The 20,963-nt window shown below is 46.1% G+C and overlaps 1 protein-coding gene across 3 annotated transcripts in view; it reads right to left on the bottom strand.

Moving 5' to 3' along the window:
* Positions 1-16,379, bottom strand: part of SMPD3 (sphingomyelin phosphodiesterase 3) — a 309,102-nt gene extending 292,723 nt beyond the window's left edge. For 2 of the 3 annotated variants that reach the window (XM_077455429.1, XM_077455421.1), the window contains exon 1: positions 16,227-16,379. The gene's annotated coding sequence lies outside the window, so the exon portion shown is untranslated. The remainder of the gene's footprint in view (positions 1-16,226) is intronic. The other variant, XM_077455438.1, reaches the window with a different exon arrangement.
* Positions 16,380-20,963: the final 4,584 nt, after the last annotated feature.

The following is a 20,963-nucleotide window of genomic DNA, read 5'->3' as shown; positions in this document are numbered from 1 at the left end:
GGACATATGCTGTGAATTTAATTAGATGCCCCCAGCTAGTGAGAGCATTCTTTTAAATCCAATACTTTGTATTGTGTTGCTCTCCCTGCATGCTTCACCTTTCAATTTGTCTTCAGCAGTCAAAATGTTAGTTAAATCTGATGAGTTTGGGTTTCCTTGTCACAAAGCATTTGGAAAGCTTCAAAAACTTGAAGAAAATGCCTGTTGTAAGCCCATATAAACAAGACCTGGAAGAATCACTGGCTTCAGCAGCTCCCGCTTGTTGGAATTACGATATTACATAAAAAATGAAGAGGTAGAGGGACACTTGTCTTTATACAGTAAAAAGGAATTGGTTTCTGCGCCTGTAACTTTGGTGAGGAGACCTCCATGCCGACGATCCTGAGGGATTCCAGAAGCATAGAAATGACTCCATCAGCCTTAAGGCCCATACACACAATCAGACTTTTTGACAACAACGGTCCGACGGACCTGTTTTATCAGACAATCCAACCGTGTGTATGGCCCATCAGACAAATGTTTTTGGTTTTTCAACAGACAAATGTTCGCTGTGCATGCTCTCAAACGTTTAGGCAACAAATGTCCAATGGAGGATAATCTGATTGTGTGTACACAAGTCCATAGGACTAAAGTCCAAAGTACAAACATGCATGCTCAGAACCAATGCTAAAGATCAGAAGATCAGACAACAATAGCAGAAGTTGCCCAAAGGGTGGCGGTAAAGAGCTGAAAAACCATGTGATTTGGTGAAAGTTGGCTGAAAATATTCTGCCGTGTGTATGCAGAACAAGTTCACGCCCAACGCCCTTCAGACCAAAATCCACAGAAAAGTCAGATGGAAGTCCGATCGTGTGTATGAGGCTTAAATCTATCAAAAAAATGAAATATTACATCTGGGTGGACCAAACATACCTAAGTATAATCTCAAAAAGTTTGAATATGAATATGCATGCAGATCAAGTCTAATGCCCCATACACACGATTGGACTTTCCGAAAACAAAATCATGAATTTTTGTTCGAAGGATGGTGGCTCCAACTTGTCTTGCATACACGCGGTCACACAAATGTTAGCCAACAATTACAAACGTGGAACCGTGGTGACGTACAAGATGTACGTGATATCTCCATTACAGACACTAGTTTGTTGCCTTGTAAACTGGAACAGAGGCTGCTGTTCTAATTATGTATATTGGACCTAGCATCAGATAAAACTTCTCATGTTAAGTGCATGCAACCTATGGGTCCTTTCACACGGGGCGGATCAGTTCTGATCCGCCCCGTGGATATCCGTTTGCTCAGCGGGGATCACTCCGCCGATCCCCGCTGAGCAGGGAGATGACAGCTCCGTCTCTGCACACTGCGCAGGGACGGACCTGTCACAGCGCCGCTCTCCCCTATGGGAGATCGGATGACGACGGACCGCAGTGCCCGTCGTCACCCGATCCGATCCGCAGACGGATGGAAAAATAGCTTTTTCCTCCGTTACACTTTTTCGGATCGGAGCGGGTCGGATGTCAGCGGACATGTCACTGCTGACATCCGACGCTCCATAGACCTCTATGGAGCACCCGTTCAGGTCCGCCTGAAAAACTGACAGGCGGGCCTGAACGGGACGTCAGTGTGAAAGAGGCCTAAGTAATGTGTGTGTGTTTATCACTTAGAGGTTTTATTACCTCTCACAGAGATCAGAGTGCTTCTCCTGACAACGCCTAAAGCTGGCCATAGATGGACTGAATCTTGGCTGGTTCAGCAGGGACCAGCTGAGATTCCAACCATCTATGGGCAGGCAGATTGTACCCAGGTCGATCTACCCATGGTGAGGTGCATGGGGGGTAGGCCAGCGCTCTTTTATTTAAAAGAAAAGGAAAAAAAATATTTGCACAGCGGAGGGGTATAGAGGAGGCAACATCAAATTGAGGGTGAAGATCTGCTTTAAGCAGCAGGTCCTCTCCAAGTGAATACAGGGTCTAAATGCAATGTTTAAGGACACATTGTTACTAAAGTGGTCCACCAAACAAGTTTTTCCAGCCTCGATCACAGTGCATTACAGAACTATTGTGGCACACACACAGTGAAGCATCAGGCAAGCTGCTTCTGGGTAGGTTTTCCCCTTATGCCTTGTACACACGGTCGGACATTCCGACAACAAAATCCATCAGATTTTTTGCCAAACTTGCCTTGCATACATGTGGTCGGACAAAGCGGTCGGAAAATCTGATCGTTCTTAATGAGGTGACGTATAACACGTACGTCAGGACTATAAACTGACCAGTAGCCAATAGCTGTGGTCTCTTAATTTATTCTGAGCATGCGTGGCAATTTGTCCGTAAGAATCGTCTACACACGGAATTTAAACGATCGGATTTTGTTGTCTGAAAGTTTAAGATCCTGCTCTCAAACTTTGTGTGTCGGAAATTCCGATGGAAAAAGTCAGATGGAGCCCACACACGATCGGATTTTCCGACAACACGATCCGATCGCCCATTTGCCATCGGTAAGTCCGACCGTGTGTACAAGGCATAACTTTCTGTTCTGGTGACACCCAGAGCATTTATGTAAGACCCCTGTCACACTTGTGCAACTGTTCTTGCGACTTTGGACATCAAAACCATTCATATCTGTGCGACTTCAAGTACCCCGACTTCAAACTAGTCCCTGTACTACTTTGGTCCAACTTTGTTGTCAGTTGAGGTCCATGAGCCTCAAGTTTACACATGCATTCCCTGAAATTACGGTAAAATTGCATCAAATTTGTGGTAAAAATTGTGTCAAAACTGTGGCAAAATTGAGCGACTTTCAAGTCGTGACAGTGTGAAAGGGGCTTAAGCTGTACTTCCTTTTTCCCTGTCTGAATTATATTCTCAACATCAACCTTTCTCAACCTTTTTACCCAAGAGGAGCCCCAAAAATAAATTTCGGGGCCCAGGGAATGCTTACTAAAACCAATTTATTGGTGGTCAGTGGAAAAAACATCCCTTACATTGGTGGTCAGTAGGAAGAATGCAACCCTTACAGTGATGGTCAGTATGGAACCCGTACAAACAGCTAAAAAGATTACTGATGTTGTGTAGCTGGTCAGACTAAGTGGCACTAGGCCTAGAACTATGCCAGGCATTGTCAGATGGAAGGTCAGTCAATCAGCTCAGGGAATCTCATGCAACATCTGGAGAAACAGTAGGATTCCATAGAACCCTGGTTGAGAATGGCTGCTCCACATGATGCTTTATAGAATCCTCTAGGCCACATATGATAAACACAAGGCCTTGTCATGTGGCCCTTCCACCCAGTTTTGCAGCCAGATCAAGGTAGAACTCCATTCTGCCACCCCGGCTCTCATTCTCCGCTCCCCGTGGTCACCTGTAAACACAGCAGCCTTCTGTGGTTACATGGTGGACAGCCTTTTTTTCAGTGGCAAGGCATCTACACAGGGAGGTATAACAGAGCCAAATACAGAAAAACCTTGGATTGAGAGTAACTTGGTCTGAGAGTGTTTTGCAAGACAAGCAAGACGAGCAATGTCTTGATATACAAGTAGCGTGATGTCACAACTGAGTATAAAAGAGAAGAGAGGCGCCTCTAAGTGTAGCAAAATAGTTACATTTAATGAAGGTACAACATTTAACAACTCACATGGTTGATGATTAAAACAGACACATCTAAGTATGCAGACATCCGGGGTAAAGCTGTCCACATACACCGTCCTTCGCACCACCATCAACGCAATCCCTTCCACGCTGCGCTCCACGAGTGCTTCAAGCCTCGCTTTCAGATCGCTCTTCCCAGTCACGATTGCAGACTGACAGCAGTGAGAGTGGACGGCGAGGAGGACGGTCTATGTGAACAGCTTTACCCCACATGTCTGCATACTTAGATGTGCCCCTTTTAATCATCAACCATGTGAGTTTCTAAATGTATCTTTTATAAAAAAAATCCATATTACTACACTTAAGAGGCGCCTCTCTTCTCTTTTATACTCTGTAGCTCCTGCTGGATTTTGCTTCTAATCTCCTTGTGAGGGTTCCATTTGTGGATGGACATTTTATGGTTACACAACCTGACACATTACTATAATCTTTTTATATGGACTATAAACTGAAGGATTTATGAATAAATGGTTGTGGAACAAATCATCTGAGTTTGGATTACAAGCATATTTTCGGGACGAATTATACTCGCAATCCAAGGTTTTACTGTACATGGGTAATAGAGAGAGCCATCTATACAGGGTGTTACTAGAGCCACCTACATAGGTAGCGGTAGGAGAGAGCAGAAATGTGAGGATGCTTTGGGGGAGTTAAAGTGTTTGTTACCCCAACATTTCATATTCTTGATATGTGCCTGCTGTACAATGTACTTGTATGAAAAAGTATCCTGTTCTCTTTGTATTGCTTCCTTTGTATGAAATATCAGGTATTCCTGTCAGTCTCTCTGCTTTCCTATTAAAAACTGACCACACTAAGCAGGAAAACACATTGTGGTCAATTCTCTAGCTCTTGTTCAGCTGTTGGGAACTCAGTATGCTCTCCTCTAATGATCAAACTTGTCCTGAACAGCCATTCACTGGTAAGCTCAGTGTCCTGTCACTCCCCCACCCCAGCTCTTATGCAGCTGAACAGAGGGAACAGAAGGAGCTTATAAAAAAGAGAAAAAATTGTATTTATAATTTTTTTTTAATCTATATACAAATGCTTTGCCTTTCATTTATATTTCAAACTGAGTGAGTTGTTTTACAAGGTGATTGTTTAAAATCACTTTAATGTTGCACATTGTGCATAGTGCACCACTGCACCCCACCCTACACTCTGTACACAGTGTACCCCTGAACTCTGCACTCTGTATGTAGCACACTGCTAAACCCTGCACCAAGTACGCAACACACTCCTGTACTCTGTTCTCTGCAGATAGCATAAGTCTAAACCCTGCACTTTGTACACAGCATACCCCTGAACTTTGCACTCTGTATGTAGCACACTCCTAAACCCTGCACTCTGTACACAGCATACCCCTGAACTCTGTACTTTGTATGAAGCAAACCCCCTAAACCCTGCACTCTGTATGCAACGCACTCCTGTAATCTCTACTCTGCACTCTGTACATAGCACGCACCTAAACCCTGCACTCTGTACACAGCATACCCCTGAACTTTGCACTCTGTATGTAGCACACTCCTAAACCCTACACTCTGTACACAGCATACCCCTGAACTCTGCACTCTGTATGTAGCACACCCCTAAACCCTGCACTCTGTATGCAGCGCACCCCTAACCAGATACAACCGGCCCTTTGAGGGCAATCATACTGCTGATGTGGCCTGCGGTAACATTTATTTGACACCCCTGCTCTAGGCTTTGGTGAGGGTACCACTGGCTATCTAGTGGATTCTTCATATGAATAGATAGAGAAATTGTTCCATGGAGGGGAAACAGTAAATGAAGCTCGTAGCAATTCCCTACATCATGGTTCTCAACCCTGACCTCAAGTACCCCCAACAGGCCATGTTTTCGGGTTTTCCTTTATCTTGCACAAGTGCTTTAAATCAGAGTCAATGGCTTTGTATTTTGGACAGTTATTTTATCTGAGAAATATCCCCAAAACATGGCCTGTTGGGGTACTTAAAATGGAAGTAAACCCTTCCAAACAACTTTGACCTACAGGTAAGCCTAGATTAAGGCTTACCTGTAGGTCCAAGTAATATCTCCTAAACCTATATGGTTTAGGAGATATTTGCCCGAAAATGGGCACCGCTGTCTACGGCGCATGCGCCGTAGACAGCGGCGCGCATGCGCACTAAATGCGGCAAGTCCAAGAATGGATTTGCCAAATTTGTCGACTCCCGTGCGCATGCGCGGGAGTGACGTCATCGCGGCCTCGCCGTATGACAGCGGCGGAGCTGCGAGGCGCGACTCCCGTGCGCATGCGCGGGAGTGACGTCATCGCGGCTTCGCCGCTGTCATTGGTCGGAGCTGCGAGACGCCACCAGCAAGATGGACACGGCGGACTACAGGGATCAGCGGCGACTTCGCTGGCTCCTGTGTCAGGTAAGTGACACATAATGAGCTACTATGCGATGCATAGTAGTCCATTATGCTTTACCTTTGCAGGGAAAAAAAGAGGAAGTAAACCCATCAGGGTTTACTTCCTCTTTAAGGACAGGGTTGAGAACCACTGTCTTACATGTTTCAGGACAGGAAGTGAGGGGATATCTGCCCAATGGGGACAAGTATATTACACAGATCTAACAGAAGAGCAAATCCTTTCCTACTTCATTCAATAACTAATAAGGGAAAACATGTTCAAATGCAGCCATCTATAACAACCAATCAGAACCCATCTTTCATCAGTTCACACAATAAAAGACTGTTTCAAATTGATCGCTGTGACTTGTTATCCCTCTACACTTCTGTATTTGAGCTTTGGGGGAAAGCAGAGATTAATACATTGTATCTTTTCTAATGTAACTTGTTTCTATGTAGAGATCTGAACTTGCTTCTCTTCATCTCCAAAGTGTTAAATCATCAACCTCGCCTGCTCGGCACAGAAGCTGACTACATCAAACTTCCATGTGAAGCCGACCTCCTCTCATCCTGCTGACAAGGGATGTGACAGGATTACTTCCAAGAGCACACGCTACAAACATGGCTGATTTCATAGCGAATATACTGTGAGCGGCACATCTCTACATCGCCAACCTGTGTCACCTATTACACAAAACAGAGAAACCACGTTCTAGAAAAGCCAAGTGACTTCTTGGCAACAGTTTTGCTCATATACATTATCTAGATCAGTGTTTTTCAACCTTTTTTCAGCCAAGACACCCTTTAACCGCTTCAGCCCCGAAAGATTTGGCTGCTGAATGACCAGGCCATTTTTTGCGATTCGGCACTCCGTCTCTTTAACTAACAATTGCGCGGTCGTGTGACGTTGCACCCAAACAAAATTGACGTCTTTTTTTTCCCACAAATAGAGCTTTCTTTTGGTGGTATTTCATCATCTCTGCGGTTTTTATTTTTTGTGTTATAAACAAAAAAAGAGCGGCAATTTTTAAAAAAACACAATATTTTGTACTTTTTGCTATAATAAATATCCCCATTTTTTAATTTATTTTTTAAAAGCTATTGTTTCCCCAGTTTAGGTCGATATGTATTCTTCTACATATTTTTGGTAATAAAAACTGCAATAAGCGTATATTGATTGGTTTGATAAGCGTATATTGATTGGTTTGCGCAAAAGTTATACAAAATAGCGGATAGATTTATAGCATTTTTATTATTATTTTTTACTAGTAATGGTGGCAATCTGCGATTTTTATTGGGATTGTGACATTATGGCCGACACATCAGACACTTTTGACACATTTTTGGGACCATTGGCGTTTTTACAGCATTCAGTGCTATAAAAATGCACTGATTACTGTAAAAATGTCATTGGCAGGGAAGGGGTTAACACTAGGGGGCGATCAAGGGGTTAACTGTGTTCCTTCTCTGTGTTCTAACTGAAGGGGGGATGGGACTGTCTAGGGGAGATGACAGATCGGTATTCATACTGTGTATGAACACACGATCAGTCTCTTCTCCCCTCAGAGAACACACACAGATCCTGGTTCTCGTGTGTCACAAGTGATCGCGGGAGCCCGGCGGTCATCGTGCCTTGGATGCCGGGCACCCGCATCAGCTCCGGGGGCAAGGGGTGCCCCATAGTGGCCACAGGGCAAAGCGACGTTACATAACATCGTTTCGCCCAGCCGTGACATTCTGCCGCAGTAAAACTGCGGCGGCTGGGCGGCAAGTGGTTAAAGTTATGCACAACCTTGAGCCATACCATTTTAAAATGTAAAGATCTAAACTAATATTTTTACATACTCGCAGCAGCATCCACACATAGCACATAGGCTACCCAACATTACAGGGGATTTATTCCTCCACCTTTGGACACTGGTACTGACTAGTATTCTACAGTTTCACTTCCTCTCTGCTAAAATGACCCCAGTGCTGACAGAGAGGGGCAAGGGAGAGGCAAACAATATTGCCATGCAGGTGGCCCCCTTATCTATCAATGACATCATTGGTTGTTAGGATGCCAGTGGCAGGCCCACACAGTGCCCAAGGTTTTAATGTTGTACAATAAAATTCGTCTGTGTAAAAAAATATTTTTTTAAATGCAGGCTTCATCCACTCGCTGACTTGTTTACAATTTTTGAGCAACTTATATAAATTTTTTTGGCATTTTGCCAAGGCACCCTGGTTGAAAAAGGCTGATCTAGATTAATGTTGTTTGCATGATCCCAGATAGCTAGAAATTGTGCTGTAAGTTTGAAAATGACTTGCTAGACTTGCCAAGCTTCACAAGATCAACTTTCTTTGCAAATATTCTGTAAGTCTGCTGCAAGTTCTGGTTCAGTTATGTTGTGCTATAGTCATCCCACCACAGGGGTCACTGTGGCTGAATTTTCAAGCTGTAGACTTGCAGAGCTCTTGCTTTAGACTCACCACTGCAACTTTGCTCTTGCTAGAGACTTGCCACGCAAATTTACTACAAATTGAGAAAAGTGTCAACTAGAGCTTCAAGTGCTCTGCATGTGTACATCTTGCCAGTGAAAATGTGCAGCAAGTCAACAGACTTACAATTCAACACTGGCACAAGTTTGTGGCAAGTTATCCTTGCTATCTGGGATGGGAGCTGAAAAAGTTGTCTTTTAGTTGTAAGGCACAAACGCTCCAATAGCCTCACATCAACTCAAGACTGTCAATGCCCATAGGACACTAAAGTATTCCTGACAATATTACATAGAGATAAATGGCTGTTCATCAGAGTTACATTAGCACATTATTTGTCCGCACAAAAAGTATATTTCAGCTGTATGTAGAAGCTGTGATGCTGAATTACATCTTACATACAGTATATGAGGTCTTAACATCTGAGCTCTTAACTTTGCCCACCAGCTAATACCACCGTGCAGTTCTGAACCTATTAGCTGTTGAATGGGTCTCCATGTACTTGATGGATATATCAACTTTTTTAAATACATAAAATACAGCAACCGAAGCGAGGACTATGAGGCACTTGGCCCACATAAGCTTGATTGACCCACTACCGCTGGTAAGTGGGTCCACCACATCTGGTAAGAGTATCCATCCATTGCTTTATGACAGAAGATTCTGTATTTTACCTTTACCTGCATTATTTGATTGTTCAATGTTTGGTCTACACTGTCACTGAGTGAAGAATCCCTACTACACACTGATGGGCATTCAGTTGTTCTCTATTTGTGTTTTTTCTATTTATGTTTTCACAGATTATTGCTACACATATAACATATTGTGTTACAGTTTAACTATATTATTATTCTCATGCTTTTTAGCGCTACACTATATTTTTATATAATAAGACTTACCTATAGGTACAGTAAGGCCCCTTTCACACTGGGGCGGTGCGGCCGTTATTTTTAGCAGCGCTTTACCGTCGTTTTAGCTGCGGTCTGCGGGCGCTAGCAGGGTGGTTTTAACCCCTGCTAGCGGCGGAAAAAGGGTTAAAACCGCTCGCAAAGCACCACTGCAGGGCCGCTTTGCCGGCGGTATTGCCGCGCTGTCCCATTGATTTCAATGGGTAGGTGCGGTTTAGGAGCAGTGAATACACCGCTCCTTCACCGCTCCAAAGATTCGGCTAGCAGGACTTTTTTTTACCGTCCTGCCAGTGCACCACTCCAGTGTGGAAGCCCTCCGGCTTTCACACTGGAGTGAAAGAGGCCGGTTTTTTCAAGCGCTACACAGGTGCTATTTTTAGCGCTGTAACGCCTGAAAACCGCCCCAGTGTGAAAGGGGCCTAAATATCCCCTAAATGTACACCGTTTAGGAGATATTTACTTTAGATGCGGCCGGTGACGTCACCGGCGCATGCGCTCTGAAGGAACGGCATACCCGAGCCGTGCCGTAAACAGTGACTCCCGCGCATCATCATCACCGGCTCGGCAATTCATATTTGCCAAAGCCCACCAACACGGTAGAAAGACTGGGTGAAGATGGAAGTGCCTTCAGAGATGGCAACTGCCCAAAGCTTTTTTTTTTTTTTTTTTTTTTTTTTGGTGATGGTTTACCGATTTAAGTCCTCCTCTACTATTTCCTCTAATGCAGTGTACACGCGACCAGACTTTTCGACAGCAAAGTTCTGATGGAACGAATCCGTCTGACAATTTGATTGTGTGCGGGCTTCATCGGACCTTTTCTGTCAAAAAATCTGACAGACTTTAGAAATAGAACATGTTTCAAATCTTTCCGATCCTATCGGTAAAAACCGCTCGTCTGTATGCAGGCCCGATGGACCAACAACGACGTAAGGGCAGCTATTGGCTACTGGCTTTTCTAGTCCCGTCGTACGTCATTGTGTTAAATGATCGGACTTTGGTGTGATCGTGTGTAGGCAAGTCCGTTTCAGCGGAACTCCGTCAATACTTCATCGAAAAGCCTGTCAGAGTTCATTCCAACGGAAAGTCCGGTTGTATGTACGCGGCATAACTCCAGTGTTTTACTGCTGCCGTATCCTGCTTGCCAAAGATCCTGATCTTGCTCCTGCCGTGCATCTTGTACCCTGCTGCCTCCTTCCTGCTCCCCTTGTATCTGGTCCCAGTCCTGGTTTCCCCCCTCCCATCTGCTCCCTGCACCTCCAGTTTTGCCCTGCTTTTCGGTGTTCCCCATTTTGTATATATTGTACTGTATGTTGTTAGTTGTTAGTTAGTCTTCTGTTTGTTAGTTATTAGTCAGGTATTCTGTCGCTTTTTTTTTTGGATCACTTATGTTTGCTGTGTGCTGGTCCTTGGAAGAATTTTGTTTCACTGTAAATAAATCTCACTTAAAGCGTACACAGTCTGGTCCCAGTGCAGATCTGGCCATCTCTGCTGATGATTCCTAACAGCTCCTTACACTGGTGATCAATTTTACCATCTTAAAATTATAGTGCGGTATAACATACGCAACCAATCAGACTTCAGCTTTCTTCTTATTAGCTCTTTTAAAAACAATGTCCATCTAAAAAAAAAAGCCCCTGAAAAAAGAAGCCTGTTCATTCTTACTTTTCCACTAGGTGTTGACTCTGATGTTTGCTTTGCTAAAAATCTACAATTGATAAGGACTCCTTAGGATCCGATATACTGCTTGGTGTGTAAGATTCCTGGCCACTCACTATGCAATGTGCCTCCTCTCAGCCCCTACATCACTAGGATCTCCTGTAATGACGTAGGGACTCTGAGTGTTGGATGTGAAGATTCTCCTATTGAACATACAGTATGTCTTCAGCATAGCAATGATCTGAGTTTTTAGAGAAAAAAAAAATTCTAGTAACAGAGCCCCTTAAAGCGGTATTGAACACGCAAAACAAAAAACAAAATGTGATATTTTGAATCTTACTAATCCTTAGATTTTTCTTTTATTAGGCCTTTTCCCTTTATTTTTCCCTACATATTTTCACCTTCTGATCTGGCCACTAAAGCACTTCCTGTCCAGTGCCCCCACTACAGTGTAGGAGCAACGGAGACAACCTTGGACAGCAGCATAGTAAATTTGAGGGGTGGGTGTTAAATGTACTAGCAGATTTTGATTGACTAACAAATTAAAGTGGTTGTAAAGGATAACTTTTTCTTTTATTAAAATGATAAACATAGTTACATAGTTAGTAAGGTTGAATAAAGACACCAGTCCATCCAGTTCAACCTGAGTGAGTGTCTACAATTGTCTCTATCCCTGTACATTGCACACTCACATCGGTCCCTACCCTCAAGGAGCCACAATCCAAGGTCCCCATTCATATACTAGGGCCAATTTCGGACAGAAGCCAATTACCCTACCTGCATGTCTTTGGAGTGTGGGAGGAAACCGGAGTACCCGGAGGAAACCCACGCAGGCACAGGGAGAACATGCAAACTCCAGGCAGGTAGTGTCCTGGTTGGGATTCTGGGATTCAAACCAGTGACCCTTTTTACTGCTAGGTGAGAGTGCTACCCACTACACCAGTGTGCTGCCCAAGAATGTTACATGTAACATGTTATCAATGTAACATGTTATACATACTTGTTCTCGGCTTTTGGGGTCCTCCACATGTGCTCTTCATTCCTCCTCTTGTGTGTGCCCCCATACCAAGCGGCAGGCTCGCTTCTTAGCAGGGCTGTGTGTGTCCATAGACATACACACTGTGACTTGGCCCCACCCCCTGCACAGGATTTGATTGACAGTATCAGGAGTCAATGGCTCCCACTGCTGTCTCTGTGTCCTGCATTGTTGCGATGGCGCTTACATTCCTCCCTGGCCTCTATCATCCTCTCCCCGGGAGCCAGGTTTTCAGCCTTTTGCTTGGTCAGTGGGAGATGACGTCATCCCCATGGGATGGGACATGGGAGTCAGTCATACCGACACAGCCAGAGTGAGGTGGGAAAGCAGGCTGAGTTGGTATGCACAATCAACTGCGTGCAGGCAGGTAAGTTCGTAATAATGCAGAAGAGAAATAGCATGTCTCTTCTGCAATAAAGAGCTTCCTGCTCTCAGTTTTCTAAAACTTAGGTTTGGCTCTACTTTGAGCAGTTAGAGCAACAGTTTTTTTTTTCTTTTGGTATAAAGTTTTCACATAAATGAATAAAAGCTGGTCATTGTAAGCACCCCTGTCAGTGGTAAATGGTTTGTCTCAGCCCCCACCTTACAATTCTGTTCAGCAGCTTGTTCTGATAAAGGAAGTTGAAAAATACAGACCTATTGGCAGGATCACCAGGTGAAAATAACCAAAAGCCTAAAAAAAGGAAACTGATGCAGCCACCACATCTCCGAATTGGGTTTTTGGGTTTAAAGTGGAGGTTTACATAAAAATTGAACCTCCGCTTTTCGGAACCCCCCCCCCCCCCCAGATAACCGTCTAAGACAGGTATTTGCACCCACTTTCGGGCACAGACTCCCACGGGAGTCTACGCCTCTTCCCGTCCCCCCACGCTATCTACTGGAACACACACGGGTCCTAGGAGATAACGGGTCAAGTTAGGAAGTGCAGCGCGACTCGCGCATGCGCAGTAGGGGAACGGGAAGTGAAGCCGCAATGATTCACTTCCTGATTCCCTCACCGAGGATAGTGGCGGCAGCTGCCGAGAGCCGAGCGATTGATTGGCTTTGGCTGCCGACATTGCTGGACCCTGGGACAGGTAAGTGTCCATTTATTACAAGTCAGCAGCTGCAGTATTTGTAGCTGCTGGCTTTTAATATTTTTTTTTTAGGTGGACCACCTCTTTAATAACGCTTTAAAGCTGAACTCCAGGAATTAATTCAACTCTAACGTTGCCTCCACCACATACACACACATTACTAGGGTTAAATGCTTGTTCAGCCTAGAGGTGCAGAGGTAAGGAGTACTGCTTGCCCCATCCCTTTCTCCAGGCTATGGGAAGTCTCTTGGTCTCATCACATATAACGCAAGGCTATTAAACCTGCATATACCATGCACAGGAGAGCTTGCGACAGGGGCTGGAGCACCTTAGAGAGGTGACAGTTCTGGACTAGAGTGAGATCCCCGGAGTGAGGAATAAGTTAAGTATTCCACCTTATCCCTGCACCTCTGGACTACATGAGCATTTAGCCCTTGCAAAGTTGGAGGGGGGCCCTGTGCAAGGTAGATTTGATCTTATTCCCAGAATTTAGACTTACTTACTTACCTGGGTGAATGTGCAAAGTGCAGTATCCCAAAGCAACCTATTATGCCGTCTATACACGACCGGACTTTCTGGCAGACTAGGTCTGCTGGTCTTCCCTATGGACTTTCGGTGGAGTTTCGACTGACTTTCCGAATGACCGGACTTGGCCACACATGAATGAACTCCATTTCGAAAGCCATTCAAAAGCCTGTTCATTTTGAACATGATAATGTAAGACGGGACTAAAAATGGAAATTCAATAGCCAATAGCCAATAGCTTCCCTTGCGTCGTATTTGGTCCATCATATAGACGAAAGGTTTGCCCAATAGGGATTGAGTCCATCGGACAGATTTGAAACATGTTCTTCGAGGTCCGTCTGATTTTTTTTTTACGAAAAACGATCGGATTAGCCCACACACGATCGGATTGTCTGACAGACTGATCCCGTCGGACCTAGTCTGCCAGAAAGTCCGGTCGTGTGTGCGCGCCATTAGAATTCCTCTGTTTTAGCTGAGATCTAACCACTGCAACAGTTTACTGCAATTTATTCACTCTCATGCCGCATACACACCACCGGACTGTTTGACAGACTAGGTCTGACGGTCTTCCCGACAGACTTTCAGCGGAGATCCGACGAACTTTCCGAATGAACGGACTTGGCCACACACGACCGGACTAAGTCTGTTCGAAAGTCCATTCACGTGATGACGTAAGACGGGACTAAACAAGGAAGTTCAGTAGCCAATAGCTGTCCTTGCGTCGTATTTGGTCCATCGGACTAGCATACAGATGAATGGATTTTTTTATTGGACTCGAGTCCGTCGGAAAGATTTGAAACATGTTTTATGACGTAAGACGGGACTAAAAAAGGAAATTCAATAGCCAGTAGCCAATAGCTTCCCTTGCGTTGTATTTGGTCCGTCGGACCAGCATACAGAGGAACGGTTTTCCCAATAGGGATTGATTCTGTCGGACAGATTTGAAACATGTTTTATTTCTAGATCCGTTTGATTTTTTCCCCGAAAAACGATCAGACTAGCCCACACACGATCGGATTGTTCGACGGACTGATCCTGTCAGACCTAGTCTGTCGGAAAGTCCGGTCGTGTGTACGCGGCATTAGAATTCCTCTGTTTTAGCTGAGATCTAATCACTTCAACAGTTTACTGCAATTTATTCGTTCTTAGAGTTCATCATGCTGCCTTATAAAAAAAAAACAACCTGCTTCTGCTTCCTGTGACTCTAACATTTCCTACTACCCGCTGCTAAACTTCAGATGTTATCATATCATGATGCCACATCTGGATTGTGCAAGTTACTCTTTTTTTTTTTACATTGAAGTTCACACAACTCATCCTCCAACGATCGCTAATAAACCATGCCCATGCAATAAGGCCTGCTCCATCAGGCTACAGCAACCCGAAAGACTCAATATCCCAGGATTAAAGCCCAAGAATGCTGAGACTTGTAGTTCCACAACAGATGGAGAACTACAGATCACAACAGTCTTTTAAGCCTAAATAGTTAGCGCCTGCAGAAATATATACCAAGCCATAGAAATTCTGCCAAGGCATCAGACAGGAGATATTTTAGAAGAGTGTAGTAGATTCGGTACAGGGACACTCCCATTACATAGAGTGCAAAACCAACAAGACGTTATTTTTTACTACATTTAGTTGATGATCATACAAAATATTACAAAATACCATTCATGTTTACAAAATAATTCGAGAAAATATATAACAAAGAACCAAAATCAGGAAAAACCACAAGAGAAGCCGGACCATAACCGTGTGATAATGGGGAGTGTGCGTTAAATGTAAAATACACCTAATGAGCAAAGCACTAATTGGCTGCAATGTGTGAAATCCTGTTAATGAATGATTTTGCTTGGTTGATGGATTCTGATAAGAAAAAAAAAAAGGAGACTAAAAATAAAAAAGAATAAGAATTCTCTGCTACGATAATAAGGGAACGATCTGCTTCCATGGGGTCCAGATGTCTAAAAATTTCAAATGAAAAATAAAATAAGGCAAAAAAAAAAAGTTAAAAAATCCTGAAAGGACGTCCGAATTCTGTGTGATACAATGGATCTGCCTGGCCTCTGGGGATATTTTTTTTCATTCCTAGAATTATGTTCCTAGGCAGATCCTGGGCACACCATCTGTTTCTCCCCCCCAAATCGTATCTCTTACTAGATCAAAGCGCTGAATCTCCCGATACAAGGCGAAGGAAGATGGAGACGGGGATGGGATGGGATGGGATCCGGTGTGACCCTTCGGACCTGGATCCTAGGTCACCTGCTGGTGTCTCGGGGTCATCAGATCCATATGGAAGGGAAAGGCTGGACAGGTGGGGATGGCAGTCTGATGGAAGGAAACTGCTGGGATTATCAGTCTGCTCTTCCAGATCTGGGCATGGGCATGGGGGGGGTGATCTGTGCCCAGAGTTCAGGGGGCATCCTCTACATGGCACAACCTGATGCGATGACACCAATCCCCCATACTCATCTCCCACCAATGAATGCAGGGTGACACTACACAGAAAAACACAGGAAAACACGGGCTTACCTGCTGCTGATTCCAGTATAAAGACTTAAAGGGATTTCCTCCCCCGGATAAAGAAGACGGGCTGCTTCCCTGTGCCTCTGTCTTTTTTCCCCCTTTCTCTCCTGTCTGTCTCTTTTCTGCCTCCCTCTCCCACCCTCCTCTTCTTTCCTCCCTCCCTCCCTTCTCCTCCGCTCTCTCCCACCCTCCCTCTCTCTATCCTCAGCACCTGCTGCTGAGAACAGCTCCCAACCAGCGCGCCCCCCTCTGCGCGTTCACGGCCTCGGACACCGCGCTCCCGCACTCGACCAATCATAGAGGAGGAGAGGTGGGCTCGGAGGCATTGTGGAACTCCATAGGGAGACGCCCCTTCTTACACTTCAACCAATTGTAACGGGATAATGGTGGGAGGGTTGTGTTGCTCCGCCCACTATAGGAGGGAGCACAGGCGATGTATATTGAGAGGCAGGATTGAGGATTTTCGGGATTCGTCTGGGAAGAAGCAGAAGACGGAGAGGGCTGAGGAGGCCGGGAATAGTGGCCGGGAGGATGTCTCCACCAATCACTGCCCGCCCGGGACCCGCTTATCGGGAATGACCAGTTCCCGGCTAATCCATATTTATGTAATACAGCGCCTTTATTTCCCAAAACCTGGAGACCCCCCCCCCCCCAGCCTGAGATAGAAAAAACATAAATGTAACTTATCATTTACAAGTCCAATCACTTATCACATAACAGACCCCCCCTCTCCTAATCATATCAGAGCTTTCCCATCATATTAGACGCCCCCCATCACACCAGAGGTCCCCCCATCACATCAGACACCAACCCCCCCATCACACCAGAGGTCCTCCCATCACACCAGAGGTCCCCCCATCACATCAGACACCCCCCCCCCATCACACCAGAGGTCCTCCCATCACACCAGAGGTCCCCCCATCACATCAGACACCCCCCCCATCACACCAGAGGTCCCCCCATCACATCAGACACCCCCCCCCATCACACCAGAGGTCCTCCCATCACACCAGAGGTCCCCCCATCACATCAGATATCCCCCCCATAACACCAGAGGTCCCCCCATCACACCAGAGGTCCCCCCATCACATCAGACACCAACCCCCCCATCACACCAGAGGTCCTCCCATCACACCAGAGGTCCCCCCATCACATCAGACACCCCCCCCCCCCATCACACCAGAGGTCCTCCCATCACACCAGAGGTCCCCCCATCACATCAGATATCCCCCCCATAACACCAGAGGTCCCCCCATCACACCAGAGGTCCCCCCATCACATCAGATATCCCCCCCATAACACCAGAGGTCCCCCCATCACATCAGATATCCCCCCCATAACACCAGAGGTCCCCCCATCACATCAGAGTCCCCCCATCACATCAGACATCCCCCCATTATATCAGCGCTTTACCATCATATTAGACGTCCCCCCATCACATCAGAGCCCCCCCCCCCATCACATCAGAGCCCCCCATCACATCAGACCCCCCCCCATCACATCAGACATCACCCCATCACATCAGACATCCCACCATCACATCAGACGTCCCCCCATCACATCAGACATCACCCCATCACATCAGACCCCCCCCCATCACATCAGACATCCCACCATCACATCAGACCCCCCCCCATCACATCAGACATCACCCCATCACATCAGACATCCCCCCATCACATCAGACATCACCCCATTACATCAGACATCCCCCCATCACATCAGACATCACCCCATTACATCAGACATCCCCCCATCACATCAGACATCACCCCATTACATCACACATCCCCCATCACATCAGACATCACCCCATTACATCAGACATCACCCCATCACATCAGATGTCCCCCCATCACATCAGAGCCCCCCCATCACATCAGACATCACCCCATCACATCAGACATCCCACCATCACATCAGACATCCCCCCATCACATCAGACATCACCCCATCACATCAGACATCCCACCATCACATCAGACATCCCCCCATCACATCAGACATCACCCCATCACATCAGACATCCCACCATCACATCAGACATCCCACCATCACATCAGACATCCCCCCATCACATCAGACATCACCCCATCACATCAGACATCCCACCATCACATCAGAGCCCCCCCCATCACATCAGACATCACCCCATCACATCAGACATCCCACCATCACATCAGACATCCCCCATTCACATCAGACATCACCCCATCACATCAGACATCCCCCCATCACATCAGACATCCCACCATCACATCAGACATCCCACCATCACATCAGACATCACCCCATCACATCAGACATCCCACCATCACATCAAACATCCCCCCATCACATCAGATGTCCCCCCATCACATCAGCCTCCCCCCATCACATCAGAGGTCACTGTTACATCAGAGTACCCCCATCGTACCAGAGGTCCCCCAATCACATTAAAGTCCCCCCCATCACATCAGAATATCCCAAACACGCATGGGGTTCCTCATCACATAAGAGGTGTCTCCTCATTACATCAGAGGTCCCTCCATCACATCAAAGGTCCCCCATCACATCAGAATATCCCCATCACACCAGAGGTTCCTCATCACATAAGAGGTATCTCCTCATTAAATCAGAGGTCCCCCAACATATCAAAGGTCCCCCCATCACATCAGAATATCCTCATCACATAAGAGGTGTCTCTTCATTACATCAGAGGTCCCTCCATCACATCAAAGGTCCCCCATCACATCAGAATATCCCCATCACACCAGAGGTTCCTCATCACATAAGAGGTATCTCCTCATTACATCAGAGGTCCCCCAACATATCAAAGGTCCCCCCATCACATCAGAATATCCTCATCACATAAGAGGTGTCTCCTGATTATATCAGAGGTTCCCCCATCACATCAGAATACCCCCATCGCACCAGAGGTTCCTCATCACATGAGAGGTGTCCCCTCATTACATCAGACGTCCCCCCATCACATCAGAGGTCCCCTCATCACATCAGAGGTTACTGTTACATCAGAGTACCCCCATCGTACCAGAGGTCCCCCAATCACATTAAAGTTCCCCCCATCACATCAGAATATTCCAAACGCACATGAGGTTCCTCATCACATAAGAGGTGTCTCCTCATTACATCAGAGGTCCCCCCATCACATCAAAGGTCCCCCATCACATCGGAATACCCCCAACCCACCAGAGGTTCCTCATCACATAAGAGGTGTCTCCTCATTACATTAGAGGTCCCCCAACATATCAAAGGTCCCCCCATCACATCAGAATATCCTCATCACATAAGAGGTGTCTCCTGATTATATCAGAGGTCCCCCCATCACATCAGAATACCCCCATCGCACCAGAGGTTCCTCATCACATGAGAGGTGTCCCCTCATTACATCAGACGTCCCCCCATCACATCAGAGGTCCCCTCATCACATCAGAGGTTACTGTTACATCAGAGTACCCCCATCGTACCAGAGGTCCCCCAATCACATTAAAGTTCCCCCCATCACATCAGAATATTCCAAACGCACATGAGGTTCCTCATCACATAAGAGGTGTCTCCTGATTATATCAGAGGTCCCCCCATCACATCAGAATACCCCCATCGCACCAGAGGTTCCTCATCACATGAGAGGTGTCCCCTCATTACATCAGACGTCCCCCCATCACATCAGAGGTCCCCTCATCACATCAGAGGTTACTGTTACATCAGAGTACCCCCATCGTACCAGAGGTCCCCCAATCACATTAAAGTTCCCCCCATCACATCAGAATATTCCAAACGCACATGAGGTTCCTCATCACATAAGAGGTGTCTCCTCATTACATCAGAGGTCCCCCCATCACATCAAAGGTCCCCCATCACATCGGAATACCCCCAACCCACCAGAGGTTCCTCATCACATAAGAGGTGTCTCCTCATTACATTAGAGGTCCCCCAACACATCAAAGGTCCCCCTATCACATCAGAATATCCCCATCGCACCAGAGGTTCCTCATCACATAAGAGGTGTCTCCTAAATATATCAGAGGTCCCCCATCACATCAGAATACCCCCATCGCACCAGAGGTTCCTCATCAGATAAGAGGTGTCCCCTCATTACATCAGATGTCCCCCCATCACATCAGACATCCCCCCCATCACATCAGAGGTCCCCTCATCACATCAGAGGTTACTGTTACATCAGAGTACCCCCATTGTACCAGAGGTCCCTCAATCACATTAAAGTTCCTCATTACATCAGAGGATCCCCATCACATCAAAGTTCCCCCATCATATCGGAATACCCCCATCGCACCAGAGGTTCCTCATCACATAAGAGGTATCCCCTCACTACATCAGAGGTCCCCCCATCACATCAGAGGCCCCCGTTACATCAGAATACCTCTATTGCACCACAGGTCGCTCATCACATAAGAGGTTTCCCCTCATTACGTCAGGATCCCCATCACATCAAAGGTCCCCCCATTACATAAGAATACCCCCATCTCACCAGAGGTCCTTCATCACATAAGAGGTGTCCCTTCATTACATCAGAGGTCCCCCGATCACATCAGAGGTCCCTCCATCGCATCAGAATATCCCCATCGCTCCAGAGGTTCCTCATCACATAAGAGGTGTCTCTTCATTACATCAGACATCCCCCCATTATCATATCAGCGCTTTATCATCACATCAGACATCCCCCCTTCACATCAGATGTCCCCCCATCACATCAGAGCCCCCCCCCCCATCACATCAGACATC

This window comes from Lithobates pipiens, unplaced genomic scaffold (genome assembly GCF_037356315.1).
Source record: "Lithobates pipiens isolate NorthernLeopardFrog02 unplaced genomic scaffold, aLitPip1_a1.2 Scaffold_10, whole genome shotgun sequence".
NCBI classification, from domain to species: Eukaryota; Metazoa; Chordata; class Amphibia; order Anura; family Ranidae; genus Lithobates; species Lithobates pipiens.
This window is presented reverse-complemented; position numbering and strand designations above follow the sequence as displayed.